The 15,741-nt window shown below is 44.2% G+C and overlaps 1 long non-coding RNA gene and 1 pseudogene across 4 annotated transcripts in view; one reads left to right on the top strand and one right to left on the bottom strand.

Moving 5' to 3' along the window:
• The window catches only part of LOC141580130 (uncharacterized), a 76,580-nt gene extending 71,181 nt beyond the window's left edge, over positions 1–5,399 (bottom strand). For all 4 annotated transcript variants that reach the window (XR_012512219.1, XR_012512218.1, XR_012512217.1 and 1 more), the window contains exon 1: positions 5,237–5,399. This is a non-coding gene — a long non-coding RNA (uncharacterized LOC141580130). The remainder of the gene's footprint in view (positions 1–5,236) is intronic.
• Positions 5,400–9,296: 3,897 nt separating this feature from the next.
• LOC141580179 (U4 spliceosomal RNA) lies at positions 9,297–9,377 on the top strand (annotated as a pseudogene).
• The last annotated feature ends 6,364 nt before the right edge of the window (positions 9,378–15,741 follow it).

The following is a 15,741-nucleotide window of genomic DNA, read 5'->3' as shown; positions in this document are numbered from 1 at the left end:
TACCCTAAGACAGCCTAAGACAGAGTTACCCTAAGACAGAGCCTGAGTTACCCTATGACAGAGTTACCCTAAGACACAGCCTAAGACAGAGTTACCCTAAGACAGAGCCTAAGATAGAGTTACCCTAAGACAGAGTTACCCTAAAACAGAGTTACCCTAAGACAGTTACCCTAAGACAGAGTTACCCTAAGACAGAGCCTAAGACAGAGTTACCCTAAGACAGAGTTACCCTAAGACAGAGCCTAACCTATTTGGCTGCAGATCCCCACATTCCCAGATCAACTTTATCCTAAAACTATTTTTAAAACTTCATCTTTCTCTTGCATCTATAGCTTAATTGGTCCCCTAAATTGGGAGGAGAGAAAAAAATATTCTTTACTGGACCTTAAAATCCCAAAAATTTACCACATGATCCTCCACCTCAAGGAATCCAGTCAAAACAAGTATGACACCCCGGGCGTGGTGGCTCAAGCCTGTAATCCCAGCACTTTGGGAGACCGAGGCGGGTGGATCACGAGGTCAAGAGATCGAGACCATCCTGGTCAACATGGTGAAACCCCGTCTCTACTAAAAATACAAAACCTTAGCTGGGCATGGTGGTGCGTGCCTGTAATCCCAGCTACTCAGGAGGCTGAGGCAGGAGAATTGCCTGAACCCAGGAGGCGGAGGTTGCAGTGAGCCGAGACCGCGCCATTGCACTCCAGCCTGGGCAACAAGAGCGAAACTCCGTCTCAAAAAAAAAAAGTAGGACATTTTGGTCAGTGACACCTGAGTTACTCCAGAAAAGGCTTGTTTTTGGAAAATCCCTCGATAACCCAGCAAATAGTCAGGCCAAGTACAGTAAGATTGAAGTTTATTTTGTACGCAAATCAGTTCTATCAGGATTTGTTTTTAACAAAAACAGGGACTAGAGAGAGAAAAATTAGGCTTCAGAAGAAAAACTAGTACACTGTTGTTAGTTGTTCTTCAGGGGTTTTTTTTCCTGCAGTTTAGCCTAAATTCTAAATGCTTTATGTGTTAAAAGTCCCCAAACTGATGCTTTCACAGTCTGCTTTTTTTCTGAGAAGGAGTTTCGCTCTTGTTACCCAGGCTGGAGTGCAATGGCGCGATCTCGGCTCACCGCAACCTCCACCTCCCGGGTTCAGGCAATTCTCCTGCCTCAGCCTCCTGAGTAGCTGGGATTACAGGCACGCGCCACCATGCCCAGCTAATTTTTTGTATTTTTAGTAGATACGGGGTTTCACCATGTTGACCAGGATGATCTCGATCTCTTGACCTTGTGATCCACCCGCCTCGGCCTCCCAAAGTGCTGGGATTACAGGCGTGAGCCACCGCGCCCGGCCTCCAGTCTGCTTTTAAACTTGGAAACTGTACTCCTCATCCTAGGATTCGTTATTTACCTTATAGTATGCTGTTCACATAAATACTGTACTAAAACTAGAGATGAGAGTACTAATGCTTTTGCCACGCAAGCCTTGGAAGCTCAACCAGGCCTGCAAGAGTAAGCTCAGACAACTGCAAAGCAGTTCCACTTTCTCACCATTCCTACTACGTCCCCTGTCGGCAGGAAGAAGCCAGAGTGATGGATGGCCTTTTCCCATCTTCATAGCCTACAACCTTGAGGTCTCAAATCATGTTAGAAGGGTCTCATATTCAATGATCAAGAAGTTAAAAATATCTACAGCAAGATGTCCTCACAAAAAATGAAATTTTTAAATAGCAGTAATTATTTTCATTTTAATAAAAACTTCCTCTCAATGAGTATGTATGTTATTAAAAAATTAGAAAGAAAGAAAGAAAAACTTCCTCTTCTCCCCTCCCACCCAAAGTATTTAACAAAGAACTGTCTTGGTGCAGTGGCTTACTCCTGTAATCCTAGCACTTTGGGAGACCAAGGTGGGTGGATTGCTTGAGCCCAGGAGTTCAAGACCAGCCTGGGCAACACAGTGAGACCCTGTCTCCTCCAAAAAATAAATAAAGTGGACTCCTGTCTCCACAAAAAAAAAATTTTAATATCGGTCAGGTATGGTGACTCAAATGGTGTAATCCCAGCATTTAGGGAGGCTGAGTGGACAGATCACCTGAGATCAGGAGTTCAAGATCAGCCTGGCCAACATGGTGAAACCCTGTCTCTACTAAAAATACAAAAAACAGGCCGGGTGCGGGAACTCATGCCTGTAATCCCAGCACTTTGGGAGGCTGAGGTGAGTGGATCACCTGAGGTCAGGACTTTGAGCCTGGCCAATATGGTAAAACCCCATCTCTACTAAAAATATAAAAATCAGCTGGCCATGGTGGTGGTGGTGGGGGCAGGGTTGTAATCCCAGCTACTCAGGAGGCTGAGGTAGGAGAATTGCTTGAACCTGACAGAGTGAAGACTCTATCTCAAAAAAAAAAAAAAAAAAAAAAAAAAATTAGCCGGCTGTGGTGGCACCTGCCTGTAATCCCAGCTACTTGGGAGGCTGAGGCAGGAGAATCACTTGAACCCTGGAGGTGGAAGATGCAGTGAGCCAAGATTGTGCCACTGTACTCCCCATCTGAAAAATAATAAAAATTAGCCGGGCATGGTGGTGCACCTGTAATTCCAGTTACTTGAGATGCTGAGGAAGGAGATTGCTTAAGCTCAGGAGTTTGAGGTTACAGTGAGCTGTGATCACTCCACTGCATCCCAGCCTGGTAACAGAGCAAGACACTGTCTCAAAAATTTTACAAACCAAAACAAAAACCAGTAGGTGACTTTCCCTAGGTTTCACTCTTTTTATTGAACTAGATTCAGAAATTTCGTGCAGTACCCTGCTTTATATTTCTTTGACTTAACTTTGGTATCAGAAAGAATCTTTGCTACCTAGAATTTACAGTGTCTGTTTCATGGCAACACTGGCTGTGTAGAATTTAAAATTTTTGGTAGCATCTAGAAACAGAAATACAAAATCATTGATGGTTAATTGTTGCTGTTTCAAAACTAAGTATAAAATTAACATGGACTGAATGTGGTGGCTCATACCTGTAATCTCAGTACTTTGGGAGGCTGAGGCAGGTGTATCACCTAAGGTTAGGAGTTCGAGACCAGCCTGACCAACATGGTGAAACCCTGTTTCTACTAAAACTACAAAATAAGTCAGGTGTGGTGGCACATGCCTATAATCCCAGCTACCTGGGAGGCTGAGTCAGGAGAAACACTTGAACCCAGGAGGCAGAGGTTGCGATGAACAGAGCGCCACTGCACTCCAGCCTGGGCAACAAGAGCTAAAGTCTGTCTAAAAAAAAAAAAATTAGTGTGTAAGAAAGGCCATTATTTCATATTATTTCTTTTTATGTATTTATTTTTAATAATAGAGATGGTGTTTCACCGTGTTGCCTGGGCTGGTCTCGAACTCCTGGGCTCAAGCGGTTCTCCTGCCTTGGCCTTCTAAGGCAATGGGATTAAAGGCATGAGCCACTGCACCCAGTCAAAACCAAAGTAAACCTACTGTTTTATAGAAGGAATAAAAACCTGAAGAAGCTGATTTTTGGTTGTATAATATTTTAAACACTGGAGTTGTGGCATCTGCTCATTGAGGCAGACATGCACTGTATTTATCCCTGCCCTGTATCCTAGATCCTCCCTCCCCACCTCCAACAATCTACTACTTTATAGCAAGTACCGTGGCTATGAGCCTATCAACCCAGACAATCCAATGAACAAGGTTAGTGTCATGCACTGGTATGACGTGTGTGATACAAGAGGTCCCTTTCAATCTTCATCAAAGTTCTGCTATAGAAGAAAAATGGCAGCCAAATTCTCATTCTTCTCACAAACGAAATATGCTTGTATTCTAAGTCCTTCAGAAAATTCCAATGCCTTTAGCCTTTGTATAGCTGCTTTTCCCTGGCATTACTTGAATGTAATTCATATGACCGCCTCCAGCTTCTGCAGTTCCTCCACAGCCACTGCCACCTCTTCCTCCTTGACCTCCAGCTTCTCGAACTGGCTCATATAGCATCTGAATAAAATGCTCCTGGTGTTAATTTGCTGCAGTGACTGAGGACTCTCTCTCCCTATCTGTTGTAGCAATGCTGAAAGCAGGAAAGGATTCTATTGATTAATTGGGTAGGCATTGTTTAAAAGATGTTTCTGGCCAGGCCTGGTGGCTCATGCCTATAATTCCAGGAATAAGCAGAAGAAATTTTCTAAATGCTCCTTACAAAGTTTGCCAAGAACAGTGTAACTTCCATGTAAGGAAGAAATGAAAGTAGCGAAGTGTTTGTAGTCATGTTAAAACCGGCTTCTGAAATATTATTTATATACGATTTTAAAAAGACGTTCTACAGATGTTACTTATGCAGTGTGTTGTGAAAAGTATTATTTCAGTGAAGGAATGTAGTTACCATACTGAAATTCATGTAAACATACCCTGACAGGATTTATGGAGTAGTTTCTTTGCTTTTAAGAGATTAATAAGAAATGGAATGAAGCTGGGCATGGTGGCTCACGCCTGTAATCCCAGCACTTTGGGAGGTCGAGGTGGGAGGACTGCTTGAGATCAGGAGTTCAACACCAGCCTGGCCAAAATGGTGAAACCCTGTATCTACTAAAAATACAAAAATTAGCTGGGTGTGGTGGTGTGTGCCTGTAATCCCAGCCACCTAGGAAGCTGAGGCAGGAGAAACGCTGGAACCCGGGAGGCAGAGGCCGCAGTGAGCCCAGATGGAGCCACTCCACTCCAGCCTGGGCAAGACAGCAAGACTCTGTCTCAAAAATAAATAAATAAATAAAAATAAAAATAAGGCTAAAGCATGGTGGCTCAGGCCTGTAATCCCAGCACTTTGGGAGGCTGAGGCGGGAGGATCACTTGAGGTCAAGAGTTGGAGACCAGCCTGGACAACATACGGAGACCCTGTTTCTAGGAGAAAATAACAATAAATAAATAAAACTACCATGTCAATACCAGGTCAGTAAAGCAGAGGGGACATCAAACTTCATTCCAGAGGCTAAGCCTGACTCAAATCCAGTTCAGCCAAAGCTAGGAAACCAGTCTCCCTGGGAAGCCTGTGAATGCCAGGTTAGTATCAAAAGCGCAGCGAGACACGATGCCAGCAGCCGCCGTGTCTCAGCCGCGGGGAACGACCTCGTGTGTGGTGGGAACCGGGGTTTTTCCATTTCCGAGATTCCGCAGGAAGCCCTTCCTCTACTGGGGACTCTGAAGACCGGCTGCTCCTCAGTAGTCAGGACTGTGACAGGAAGGATTTTACTCACCATTGACGCAGCCTCAAGTTGTCCCAAAGTGAGGCGCTGTCCCCTTAGATCTGCGGTGAGGAAAATGAGGTTCTCGTCCCGGTTGCGGGCGCGGGCGCTGGCGGCCGTAGGAGGCGCACGGAGGCGGTGGGGGCTTCTCAGGGGTCCAACAAGGCAGCTCGTGCGCCCTCTGCTGGTCGTCTGGGGCAGGGCGGGGCCCTCGGCGCTCGCTCACTGTTTAGTGGTGTTCGCGTGCCCTCTCCTGGCTGTCTGGCTGAATTAATTAAATTCAGTGTGCAGATTATTTAATGCCATGATTTTGGACGTTCAAATTAAAATGGGGCCCGCTATCCTGTGTCTTTCTCAAAAATGTTAAAGGAAAAAAGAAGCAAAATATTTTTTTAAAAAATTAAAAAAGAAATTTAAAAATGTTAAAGGAACAATTAATTGGAATGAAATGAATGTAGATCTGTTTTACAAGCTTCACAAAAATTCATTCAAAATGGTCCATTGACTTAAATTTAAAATACAAAGCTATAAAAATTCTAAAGTTACGTTAAATAACATGGAAAGCAATGTCAAACGACAACTACTTAGCCAGGTGCAGTGGCTCACACCTTAATCTCAGCACCTTAGGCGGCCAAGGTAGGAGAACTGCTTGAGCCCAGGAGTTTGAGACCAGCCTGGACACCCCCCACCCCACAACCAACCCATCTCTACAAAAAATACAAAAATTAGCCTGCTCTGCCTATGAAGTAGTCATTCTTTTGTTTCTTTACTTTCTAATAAACTTGCTTTCACACACACACACACAGTAGCCAGGCCTGATGGTGCACACCTGTAGTCCCAGCTACTAGGGATGATGAAATGGGAGGATCACCTGAGCCCAGGACGTGGAGGCTGCAGTAAGCCCTGATTAGGCCACTGCACTCCAACCTGGGTGGCAGACAACTTATCGAGAGAGAGAGAGAGAGAGAGAGAGAGAGACAGAGAGAAAGAGAGAGACAGAGAGGAGAGACAGAGAGAGAGAGAGAGAGAGAGTGACATAATCATCTTCTCTAGGTTATATTTGAATTAGTAAAATGTTATTGTTTCAGAAATTGTGTCAAGCTCCTGGGAGTTTGTCAATGCCCTCCCTAACCAAGATCTGTCCCAGTGTAATGTTATCAGTCATAATTCTACTTATTATTTTAAATGTTGTATACCACAGAAACAACCAAATTTCCTTGCTAGTTGCATTATAATGAACTTTCATCAGACCTTAACCTTAGCCAATTTACATCTTTTGGGTTGGGGTTGTTTTTTGTTTTTTTGTTTTTTTGGTTTTTTGATGGAATCTCACTCTGTTGCCCAGGCTGGAGTGCTCACTGCAACCTCCACCTCCCAGGTTCAAGCGACTCTCCTGCCTCAGCCTCCCCAGTAGCTGGGACTACAGGTGCATGCCACCACACCCGGCTAATTTTTGTATTTTCAGTAAAGACGGGGGTTTCACCATGTTGGCCAGGCTGGTCTCGAACTCCTGACCTCAAGCAATCTGCCCACCTCGGCCTCCCAAAGTGCTGGGATTACAGGCATGAGTCACTTTGTCTGGCCTATTCTTATTATAGTCAGCATCTTGCTCTGTGTCCCAGGCTGGAGCACAGTAGTGCCATCATAGCTTGCTGCAGCCTGGAATTTTTGGGCTCAGGCAATCTTTATGCCTCAGCCTCCCAAGTAGGAATACAGGCACATGCCACCACGCCTGGCTTTTTTTTTTTTTTTTTTTTTTTTTTTGGTTGGGTAGAGATGGAGCCTCACTATGTTTTCCACAGTGGTTTTGAACTCCTGGGTTGAAGCATCCTCCCACCTCAGCTGCCTGAGTAATTGAGATTATACGCCACCACACTCAGCTATTGCTGGTTCTTTAATGTTCTATTTTCTGGATTTAAAGAAGCCTTTTCTCTTAAGCTAACTATATCTTATAACAATTTGGGAGACGATACTTTTATAAACAGAAATGAAATATTTATCTTTTTCTCCCTGCCTGATCCTTCCAGAATTTAGAAACTCTTATTAGAAAGGCCGGGCGCGGTAGCTCACACCTGTAATCCCAGCACTTTGGGAGGCTGAGGTCGGTGGATCACGAGGTCAAGAGATCGAGACCATCCTGGTCAACATGGTGAAACCCCGTCTCTACTAAAAATACAAAAAATTAGCTGGGCATGGTGGCGCGTGCCTGTAATCCCAGCTACTCAGGAGGCTGAGGCAGGAGAATTGCCTGAACCCAGGAGGCGGAGGTTGCAGTGAGCTGAGATCACGCCATTGCACTCTAGCCTGGGTAACAAGAGTGAAACTTCGTCTCAAAAAAAAAAAAAAAAAGAAAGAAACTCTTATTAGATATTCTTAGTTTCATGGCAATATAGTTATTTGCATAAATTCAGTAATATCTTTACCTTAGAACATAATTGAGAAAATTGGTAATATTACTAATGCATTGACTGTAAAGTCCCATTTGAGAATGATGTACATAGGATATGACCAGACAGCGTTAAGGAACTAAGGTTGACTAGGTGTGACGGGGAGGCTCATACCCAAATTACAGAGTTCCAAACCTAACAAGTGAGTAGAGATGGTCACTTCCTGAAAAGACCAGAAAATAGGATATTTTGGGGACTTGAAGAAGAGAAGAATTCACCCAAATCTGTAGTTACTGCAGGTGAAGTCTCATAATAGATTCTTGGCTTGGCTTCCTAGCCTCCAGAGGGGTTTTGAAAGTCCAACCTGATGTTCCTTTTTTTTTTTTTTTATTCTTAAATAGAGACAGGTTTCGCTATGTGGCCAGGATGGTCAAACTCTTGGGCTCATGTGATCCCCCGCCCTTGCCCTCCCAAAGTGCTGGGATTACAGGTATGAGACACCATGCCCAGCCTCAAGCTAACATTCCTTATGAAAAGTTCCAGCAAAGCCAACTTAAAAAGACTATATGGTTACCATTCTTACTGCACTTATGTAAACAATCAGGCAAAATCTAAGTCTAATCTAGATTTATTTTGCAAGCAAGAATAATTGTACTTTGATTATATTTGACCAAAATTAAGGGAGACTGTAGAAAACACAATGGAAAACGACAGACAACTCACACTTAAGATTTCAGAATCTCACAGGATCAAATTCTAATCCTGTTCATTGTCTCTGAGCTATTTTCATCTCTTTGAAAACTGGATGCTGCCATTTGGTGCATTATGTCCCACAAAGACACGTGTGAGAAGAGAAACCAAGCATTGTCCCCCTGTTAATGTATCTATTGTCAGTTCATTTACAGATCTTCAACCACTGGAACAAAGTTAGAAGAGGCAAGTTTGCTCGCAAAAGTGCATGAGCAAATTGGGAAATACTCATGCAACAGAATATTAATCAGTATTAGAAAGAAACACATTAGGCTAAGCATGGTGGCTCACACCTGTAATCCCAACACTTTGGGAGGCTGAGGCAGGATTGCTTGAGTCCAAGACTTTGAGACCAGCCTGGGCAACATAGTGAGACTCCATCTCTAATTAATTTTTTAAAAAAGAAAAGAAAAAGAAAATCTGGAAAGCCATATTTATTATTATTATTTTTATTGACACGGTCTCACTCTGTTGCCCAGACTGAAGTGCAGTGGTGTGATCATGCCTTACTGCTACCTCAAACTCCTGGGCTTAAGGGATCCTGCTGCCTCTGCTTTCGAAGGTAGCTGGGACTACAGGTGTGCATGACCACACTCAGCTAATTTTCTTTTTGTTTTCGTAGAGACGGGGTCTCACTACCTTACCCAGGCTGGTCTCAAACTCCTGGGCTTAAGTGATCATCCTGCCTCAGCCTCCTAAAGTGCTGGGATTATAGGCATGAGCAGCCACGCCCAGCTAATATCCTTTAATAAAAGGAATCAGGGCTGTTTGAAGAAATGGTTGGTACTAGCGCTGGGACAGTAAATATATGAGCTAGGATAATCTCGAACTCTCAAAAAGTGTGGTCTTCAGACATCCAACAAAGGATGAAAAATTTAAAAAGGTTAAAAAGTATTCAGGAAAAAATAGATGAAATTAATGATACAGGAGTTAAAAGCTTTGCTCAGTGGCAGTATCATAGCCAATGAGGTTTATCCAGACGCAGTTATTGCTAATTGAAAACTTTTCCCGAGCCGGGTGCGGTGGCTCAAGCCTGTAATCCCAGCACTTTGGGAGGCTGAGGCGGGTGGATCACAAGGTCGAGAGATCAAGACCATCCTGGTCAACATGGTGAAACCCCGTCTCTACTAAAAATACAAAAAATTAGCTGGGCATGGTGGCACGTGCCTGTAATCCCAGCTACTCAGGAGGCTGAGGCAGGAGAATTGCCTGAACCCAGGAGGCGGAGGTTGCGGTGAGCCGAGATCGTGCCATTGCACTCCAGCCTGGGTAACAAGAGCGAAACTCCGTCTCAAAAAAAAGAAAAAAAGAAAGAAAACTTTTCCCAATACCCCACCATGACGACTTAATACAGTCGGCATTGGCAATTTTTGACAGTCTCTATGGAGACTGAATTATTCTGAAAAAAAATAAATAAATAAATAAAAATTTGAAAAGGGTTAAACAGAAGTTCTCTAGGCAGGCAGCGAGAGTAAGGAAGTCCTCAGTAAGGTTTCCCTTTTAATAAAAAGCAGCCCCCAAATCATTTCTTTTCTAACAAAGAGCAGCCTATAAAATCGAGCTGTAGATAATAGATGAGCAAGCTGGGAGCTCACAGGGGTGAAGGCCAGCAGCTGTGCCAACAGGAAAAGACTACCTGGGGGCTAGGCATGTTCAACACGGCGGCTCCATCTTCCCTTTTCCTTGTCAACCACGTAGACAACATGGCACCGGCTGAGTGGAAAACTCAATTGCATAGTAAGATTAGAGTGAGGTAGCCAGCTTCTTCCTGTGCTCTGGAAATGTCACCCCTGGTCCAAACAATCTTTGGGACCTGAGTAAATCAGACGCTGCCTCCTCAAGCCAGTCTCTCTTTCACCTATTAAACTTCTGCTCTTAACTTCACTCCATGTATGTCCACATCCTTGATTTCCTGGGTCTGACGTGACAAACCTCGGGTATTACCCCAGATGAACAATGTTGAACAAAGTCAAAGTAAAACAGGAGCCAATGGCTGGGTACAGTAGCTCAGGCCTGTAATCCCAGCATTTTGGGAGGCTCAGGCAGTTGAATCACCTGAGGTCAGGAGTTCGAGGCCAGCCTGACCAACATGGTGAAACCCCATCTCTACTAAAAACACACAAACAATCAGCTGGGCATGGTGGCAGGCGCCTGTAATTCCAGCTACTCGGGAGACTGAGGCAGGAGAATTGCTTGAACCTGGAAGGTGGAGGTTGCAGTGAGCCGAGACCATGCCATTGCACTCCAGCCTGGGTAACAAAAGCAAAACTCCATCTCAAAACTGAAAGAAAAAAACAAAAAACAGGAGCCAATGGAAAGAGCTCCCAGGTGCCAAACCAGGCCTGAATTCCTGAGCAACAAAAGACTGCAGCATTGGCTAACCAAAGCTTAAAGTTACTTTCTGGATGTCTGTATGTGTATAAATAAATGGATAAGCCAATAGAGTTGAATAGAAATTTACTACACAAGCCAGGCATGGTGGCTTACTCCAGGTGGAGTCGCCACTCTTCTCTTGGTCCCTGCCCACAGCATGGTGTTGTAATTGTTTGAATGTGTGTCTGTTTCTTCCAGAGACCAGGAGCTCCTTGGTAACCATCCCCGAGAGGGATCCTCTCAAGGTCCTCAGAACACCAGCTAGATCGAGGCACATCACAGGTTCTCAGTAAAGCATCATCCACTGAGTGAGCAATGGGCTTGATGGGACTCTCCCAGATCTGCTCTGTGCCCACATGCACTGAGTCATATACTGGAGACACTGTGACTATAAGTTCTGTTACAGCAAATTATATCACTGACAATGCAACTCAACTGGAATAATTTGTTCAGAGACTGGAGAGCGCTTAGAACCATCCTCATTCTGCTGCTACTCATTCTACTACATTCTTATTCTGCTACATCCTCATATTACTCCAGGACATTCTTTCTATAGGTGAGCATAAAAATCCTCACTGTTTCCGTCTCACTCTGCTCAAAGGTTTCCCTTTCAAACAGTGATGACCTCCAGTCTCCGCACAGGAAGACTGTCCTGGAGTCGGGAGGGCTATAAAAGAAAAGGTTCTGGATATAAGGGCAGGGAGTGGGGGGCGATATCCCTCACCAGTGCAGTGCTGCCCAGAGGGATGGGGCGATTCATCGTTGCAGTCATTATTGTCTTCATCACTACCACCATTATCATTATTGTCACTGTCATTTTTCACCATTTACACCACCAGAGTGGCTGCCAATAGCTCTAAACAGACCTTACTGAAACTGCCCTTGCAAAGATTACGACAGTGAGAGACATAACTGATTCCATTTTGCTTCTAACCTCACAAGCCGATTGTCTTCACTATTCCTGGGTATAGGCCAGGCTTTCCATGGAAGGAATTCAGTGTGCAGTTTAACCTTAAAACAAAGCTAATAGGCCTGGTGCTCAGGGATATGCTATTTCATTTTAATAAAAAGTGAAACCCAGCTGGGCATGGTGGCTTATGCCTGTAATCCCAGCACTTTGGGAGGCTGAGGCAGGCAGATCACCCGAGGTCGGGAGTTCAAGATCAGCCTGACCAACATGGAGAAAACCCTGTCTCTAAAACAAACAAACAAACAAACAAACAAACAAAGATAACGATAGTCCCTTCCGAAAACTACCCACCCCCCCACAGACACACACTTATCTGGGGATGGAAGTCATCTTTGTAAAAACTAATAAAAGACCACAAAGTTTGAATTACAGGAGGGGTCTGAATTCTGCTAAGACCTGTGCATAGATAAATGATAACTAGTCAAGCCAGGCAAAGTGGCTAGGCCTGTAATGCAGGTGGATTGCTTGACCCCAGGAGTTTGAGACCAGCCTAGACATTAATTCAGTCTTCCAAGGGTTCTCTGGTGTTCCCTTGGTCAAGAGAGTATCCATTCAGTCAGTTGGGGCCTGGAATTTTATTTTTATTTCTTGCAGTTAACCTATTATTAACAATTAAATTGTAAAATTTACAATGAATTTTTTTTAAAACAAAGGTAATATTTATTTAAAACCAATCACATCTCCAGCCTGGGCAACATGGCAAAACCCCATCTCTATAAAAAATATAAAAGTTAGCTGAGTGTGGTGGCATGTGCCTGTAGTCCCAGCTACTCTGGAGGCTGAGATGGGAGGATTGCTTGAGCCCAGGAGGTGGAGGTTGCAGTGAGAGGAGGTCACACCACTGTACTCCAGCCTGGGCAACAGAGCCAGACCCTGTCTCAGAAAAATAAAATAAAATAAAACAAAACCAATCACATCTAATTATTTTTTTTATTTCAACCACCTGGTCAGTTTGCATAATTATTTTGATTTAATTTGAATGTGACTATCTTCTTGAGGATGTTTATTCATGCATACCGAAGTAATGTGCTATAGCATATCTTTTCCTATGGTATAATTCAAAAATATATATACATAAATATATATATATATATATATATATACACACACACATATATTTGGTCTTTGTACACTGGCACAGAGCTTTTAAAACACTTAGAATTTCCTGAGTGATAAGAGTGTCTTTTGTTACCGATTACTTTAGTTTATGCTAATGAGATGAGCCCCACTTAGAGTGGGACTCTTAGCCTCAGGAGGGGGCTGGTCACCAGAAAGACCAAGTGATTAGAGGACAGGAACTTTCAGCTCTACCCACTGACCTCTGGGAAGGAGGAGGAGCTGGAGATTGAACTCTGTAAAAACTGTTGAACAATGAGATTCCAAGAGCTTCCAGATTGGCAAACAGATTGAGGATAGGAGGGTGATGCCTCCAGAGAGGGCCGGGAAGCTTCGTACCCCTCCCAGCATAGCTTGCCCTATGCATGCTTCCCATTTGTCTGTTCTAAAGTGGTATCCTTTATAATAAGCTAGTAGGCCGGGTGCTATGGCTCATGCCTATAATCACAACATTTTGGGAGGCTGAGATGGGAGAATCTGTTGAGCCCAGGAGTTCAAGACCAGCCTGGCCAACATGGTGAGACTCCCCATCGCTACAAAAAATACTCCCCACCCAAAAAAAAAAAAAAAAAAGCTGGCTGTGGTGGTATGTGGCTGTAGTCCCAGCTACCTGGGAGGCCGAGTGGGAGGAACACGAGCTCAGGAGTTGAGGTTGCATGATTGTGCCATTGCACTCCAGTCTGGGTAACATCACACAGTGAGACTAAAGCAAAACAAGGCAAAAAACAACTTGTGTCCTTTATAATAAACTGGTAGGCCAGGCACAGTGGCTCATCCCTATAATCCCAACATTTGGGAGGCTGAGGGGGGAGGATCGTTTGAGGCCAGGAGTTTGAGACCAGCTTGGGCAATATCCTGACACTCAATCTCTAAAAAAAAAAGTCTTTTTAAATATAATTCACCAGCAAATGTAAGTAAAAGTATTTTCCTGAGTTCTGTGAGCCATTTAAGCAAATTATCAAATATAAGGAGGGTGTTGTAGAAACCCCCAATTTGTAGTCAGCTGGACAGAGGTATGGGTGGCCTTGGTGTCTGAAGTGGGGGCAGTTTTATGGAACTGAGCCATTTAACTTGTAGGGTCTAATGCTAATCTGGCTGATTAGTGTCAGAATTGAAAAGAAGTTGTCAACCAAAGAAGAATAATGAGATTGATAAATGTGAAAAGGAGAGCTTTATTTCTCACAAAGGGTTGCAGCCTCCAGGGCAGCCATTCTGAAAGGCTGGGGAGCACAGCCTGGGTCCAGAAGCCAGAAACAGACACTTCAAAGGTAGAAGAATGAGACAGGGATTTATGCTGAATGATGTGGCCAAATATACATATTCAATACGCTATAGGAGTCATGAATATTTATGAAGGTAGAAGCGTGTACACACGCAATTGAGCTTCATGCCTTTATAAGGAACCCATGTTCAAAAATGGTGGTGTTAGCATTATCTGAAGGTGGAGTTTTCCAGCGCTCTGATATAAAAAAGTGAAGCAGAGGACATAAAAACTCTTACTGCACATCCTCTGTAGACTGGTCAAAACCACTTCATGATTGGTGATGGTTGTGCCAAAACCACAAAACAAGGGGCAGCAGCAGGCCACTGGTTGATGGTTCTGTTTAGCCCTTAGGGGAAAAAAAAAGCCTCATCACGGTTGGTGAGGGTAATAACAAGGTGTGTCCAATCTCCCATCCTGTCATGGCCTGGAACTGTTTTCAAGGTTTCTTTGGGGTCTCCTTGGCCAAAAGGAGAGTTCATTCAGTTGGCTGGGGGGTTTAGGATTTCATTTTTATTTCTTAAATTGTTGGATACCCAGTTGGTGTCAGAAAACCTGAAGAATTGGTTGGTATCAGAGAACACACTCTAAACTTCCCAACTCCACTTTCAAGAAAGTGGTGTCTGGAAGTCAGCCGTGCCAGCAGCATTTACACCACAGAAATTGGCAGATGCCTTCCCTGCCCCCATCCCGGAAAGTCAGTTGTTCCACACTGATGCCCACACTGACTTCATAGGCCCAGGGTATCCAGTGGCCTGGGCAGGTTTTCCCTTGCTCCTTCCCCTCTGCCCCCTCCAGGACAGAGCCTGGGCAAATGGGAATCCAAGTGAGTCCTCACCCACCACCTTCCTTGTGCTGACCCAGGACCCAAACCCCCACATTTAGCCTTTTCCTTCAGGTCTCCTGGAAACTTAGACCTACAGTGGCTATCCTCACAGGGCCTACTGTCTAGGGGCACAGGGAAACAGATATTAAACAGCCATCAGATTACTCTTCCATTAGCACTTGTGATCCGTGCTATAAGGAAATCTACAGGAGGGAGTCAGAGACTATGGAGATCCATCTCAGAACACGGCCGGCCCTAAGTGTGTGTTACTGAGTGGCTCTCAATTAATGCTTGTTTTACAAATTTAAACAGAAATGACTTTTAAGCTGACATCCAGAGGTTGAGTAGTATATTAGTTTCCTATTGCTGCTGTAACACATTATTGATGGTGACAGGAGACAGACAAATTCCTAGACAGGGACAGGTCCCTGAGGAAACTCGACCTTCAGGCCAAGGACAGTCTGAAGCCTGAAAACCAAAAAACCAAGCTGCCGATTCTGGATAGAGTCCATGACCAGAGTGAGAACTTTCATCTCCATCTTACCCATTCTCTCTTGATTGGCTCCCTCTTCATGATGCCTTTTAACCAACTGAATGGTGTCTTTTCCAAGCCTGCCCATGGACCAATCAGCACACATTTCCCCATTCTAAACTCATAAAAATCCCGGACTCAGCCTCACAGACAGTAACCTGATTGTGGGTACCCTTTACTGCTGAGAGCTTTCTTTCTGTTGCTCAGTAAAACTCTACTCTGCCTTAACTCACTCTCTGGTGTCCCCATACCTTATTCCTCTTGGTTGCAGGACAAGAACCCAGAACTCACTGAACCACAGG

Source organism: Saimiri boliviensis, chromosome 10, assembly GCF_048565385.1.
Source record: "Saimiri boliviensis isolate mSaiBol1 chromosome 10, mSaiBol1.pri, whole genome shotgun sequence".
NCBI lineage: Eukaryota > Metazoa > Chordata > Mammalia > Primates > Cebidae > Saimiri > Saimiri boliviensis.
Note: the sequence above shows the minus strand (reverse complement) of the source record. Positions and strands in the feature narration are given on the sequence as shown.